Consider the following 4,129-nt stretch of genomic DNA (forward strand, 5'->3'; position numbering starts at 1 on the left):
GCCACATCCAGGTCGACCTCGCGCGGCAAGGCCACACACACACACAAGCGAAGCGCCGGTCAGCTCCAATTCGTTCAAAAACGACAAGCACGCATAAAGATGTCGACAGCTGTGAGACTTGAACTCACGCGGGTTACCCCAATAGATTTCGAGTCTATCGCCTTAACCGCTCGGCCAAGCTGTCCTAGCATCCATACAGACTCCCACACACCCACGCAAAGTTGCTTCAACCATTACACGCCAACCAAGCTTTGAACACGCCCTGGATGCCCTCACCCGACACTGAACAAGTCGTGGTTACCGGCAGCGCCACCTCCCGCCTACACACCCGCCATACGGACGCCACCATACGCCACTAGGCACATTCGTCCTTGCTTCGTCTCCACGGTCTTCGTGCTGAAAGCAGTGCCACATCCAGGTCGACCTCGCGCGGCAAGGCCACACACACACACAAGCGAAGCGCCGGTCAGCTCCAATTCGTTCAAAATCGACAAGCACGCATAAAGATGTCGACAGCTGTGAGACTTGAACTCACGCGGGTTACCCCAATAGATTTCGAGTCTATCGCCTTAACCGCTCGGCCAAGCTGTCCTAGCATCCATACAGACTCCCACACACCCACGCAAAGTTGCTTCAACCATTACACGCCAACCAAGCTTTGAACACGCCCTGGATGCCCTCACCCGACACTGAACAAGTCGTGGTTACCCGCAGCGCCACCTCCCGCCTACACACCCGTCGTACGGACGCCACCAAACGCCGGTAGATGCATTCGTCCCTGCTTCATGTCCACGGTCTTCTTACTGAAAGCAGTGCCACATCCAGGTCGACCTCGCGCGGCAAGGCCACACACACACACAAGCGAAGCGCCGGCCAGCTCAAAGTCGTTCAAAAACGACAAGCACGCAGAAAGATGTCGACAGCTGTGAGACTTGAACTCACGCGGGTTACCCCAATAGATTTCGAGTCTATCGCCTTAACACAGCTCGGCCAGGCTTTCCTAGCATCCATACAGACTCCACACACCCAACCCAAAAGTTGCTTCAACCATTACACGCCAACCAAGCTTCGAACACGCCCTGGATGCCCTCACCCGACACTGAACAAGTCGTGGTTACCCGCAGCGCCACCTCCCGCCTACACACCCGCCATACGGACGCCACCATACGCCACTAGGCACATTCGTCCTTGCTTCGTCTCCACGGTCTTCGTGCTGAAAGCAGTGCCACATCCAGGTCGACCTCGCGCGGCAAGGCCACACACACACACAAGCGAAGCGCCGGTCAGCTCAAATTCGTTCAAAATCGACAAGCACGCATAAAGTTGTCGACAGCTGTGAGACTTGAACTCACGCGGGTTACCCCAATAGATTTCGAGTCTATCGCCTTAACCGCTCGGCCAAGCTGTCCTAGCATCCATACAGACTCCCACACACCCACGCAAAGTTGCTTCAACCATTACACGCCAACCAAGCTTCGAACACGCCCTGGATGCCCTCACCCGGACACTGAAACAAGTGGTGGTTAACCGCAGCGCCACCTCCCGGCCTACACACCCGCCATACGGACGCCACCATACGCCACTAGGCACATTCGTCCTTGCTTCGTCTCCACGGTCTTCGTGCTGAAAGCAGTGCCACATCCAGGTCGACCTCGTGCGGCAAGGCCACACACACACACAAGCGAAGCGCCGGTCAGCTCAAATTCGTTCAAAAACGACAAGCACGCATAAAGATGTCGACAGCTGTGAGACTTAAACTCACGCGGGTTACTCCAATAGATTTCGAGTCTATCGCCTTAACCGCTCGGCCAAGATCCATACAGACTCCCACACACCCACGCAAAGTTGCTTCAACCATTACACGCCAACCAAGCTTTGAACACGCCCTGGATGCCCTCACCCGACACTGAACAAGTCGTGGTTACCCGCAGCGCCACCTCCCGCCTACACACCCGCCATACGGACGCCACCATACGCCACTAGGCACATTCGTCCTTGCTTCGTCTCCACGGTCTTCGTGCTGAAAGCAGTGCCACATCCAGGTCGACCTCGCGCGGCAAGGCCACACACACACACAAGCGAGGCGCCGGTCAGCTCCAATTCGTTCAAAATCGACAAGCACGCATAAAGATGTCGACAGCTGTGAGACTTGAACTCACGCGGGTTACCCCAATAGATTTCGAGTCTATCGCCTTAACCGCTCGGCCAAGCTGTCCTAGCATCCATACAGACTCCCACACACCCACGCAAAGTTGCTTCAACCATTATACGCCAACCAAGCTTTGAACACGCCCTGGATGCCCTCACCCGACACTGAACAAGTCGTGGTTACCCGCAGCGCCACCTCCCGCCTACACACCCGCCATACGGACGCCACCATACGTCACTAGGCACATTCGTCCTTGCTTCGTCTCCACGGTCTTCGTGCTGAAAGCAGTGCCACATCTAGGTCGACCTCGCGCGGCAAGGCCACACACACACACAAGCGAGGCGCCGGTCAGCTCCAATTCGTTCAAAATCGACAAGCACGCATAAAGATGTCGACAGCTTTGAACTCACGCGGGTTACCCCAATAGATTTCGAGTCTATCGCCTTAACCGCTCGGCCAAGCTGTCCTAGCATCCATACAGACTCCCACACACCCACGCAAAGTTGCTTCAACCATTATACGCCAACCAAGCTTTGAACACGCCCTGGATGCCCTCACCCGACACTGAACAAGTCGTGGTTACCCGCAGCGCCACCTCCCGCCTACACACCCGCCATACGGACGCCACCATACGCCACTAGGCACATTCGTCCTTGCTTCGTCTCCACGGTCTTCGTGCTGAAAGCAGTGCCACATCCAGGTCGACCTCGCGCGGCAAGGCCACACACACACACAAGCGAAGCGCCGGTCAGCTCAAATTCGTTCAAAAACGACAAGCACGCATAAAGATGTCGACAGCTGTGAGACTTGAACTCACGCGGGTTACCCCAATAGATTTCGAGTCTATCGCCTTAACCGCTCGGCCAAGCTGTCCTAGCATCCATACAGACTCCCACACACCCACGCAAAGTTGCTTCAACCATTACACGCCAACCAAGCTTTGAACACGCCCTGGATGCCCTCACCCGACACTGAACAAGTCGTGGTTACCCGCAGCGCCACCTCCCGCCTACACACCCGCCATACGGACGCCACCATACGCCACTAGGCACATTCGTCCTTGCTTCGTCTCCACGGTCTTCGTGCTGAAAGCAGTGCCACATCCAGGTCGACCTCGCGCGGCAAGGCCACACACACACACAAGCGAAGCGCCGGTCAGCTCCAATTCGTTTCAAAATCGACAAGCACGCATAAAGATGTCGACAGCTGTGAGACTTGAACTCACGCGGGTTACCCCAAATAGATTTCGAGTCTATCGCCTTAACCGCTCGGGCCAAGGCTGTCCTAGCATCCATACAGACTCCCCACACACCCACGCAAAGTTGCTTCAACCATTATACGCCAACCAAGCTTTGAACACGCCCTGGATGCCCTCACCCGACACTGAACAAGTCGTGGTTACCCGCAGCGCCACCTCCCGCCTACACACCCGCCATACGGACGCCACCATACGCCACTAGGCACATTCGTCCTTGCTTCGTCTCCACGGTCTTCGTGCTGAAAGCAGTGCCACATCCAGGTCGACCTCGCGCGGCAAGGCCACACACACACACAAGCGAAGCGCCGGTCAGCTCCAATTCGTTCAAAATCGACAAGCACGCATAAAGATGTCGACAGCTGTGAGACTTGAACTCACGCGGGTTACCCCAATAGATTTCGAGTCTATCGCCTTAACCGCTCGGCCAAGCTGTCCTAGCATCCATACAGACTCCCACACACCTACGCAAAGTTGCTTCAACCATTATACGCCAACCAAGCTTCGAACACGCCCTGGATGCCCTCACCCGACACTGAACAAGTCGTGGTTACCCGCAGCGCCACCTCCCGCCTACACACCCGCCATACGGACGCCACCATACGCCACTAGGCACATTCGTCCTTGCTTCGTCTCCACGGTCTTCGTGCTGAAAGCAGTGGCACATCTAGGTCGACCTCGTGCGGCAAGGCCACACACACACACAAGCGAGGCGCCGGTCAGCT

General features: G+C 56.4%; 1 non-coding gene across 1 annotated transcript; it reads right to left on the bottom strand.

Annotated features, from left to right (window-relative positions):
- Positions 1-2,541: 2,541 nt before the first annotated feature.
- On the bottom strand, positions 2,542-2,615 carry PITG_30134. The gene has a single exon. It is a non-coding gene; the product is annotated as a tRNA-Ser (tRNA).
- Positions 2,616-4,129: the final 1,514 nt, after the last annotated feature.

This window comes from Phytophthora infestans, genomic scaffold (assembly GCF_000142945.1).
Source record: "Phytophthora infestans T30-4 supercont1.81 genomic scaffold, whole genome shotgun sequence".
NCBI lineage: Eukaryota > Oomycota > Peronosporomycetes > Peronosporales > Peronosporaceae > Phytophthora > Phytophthora infestans.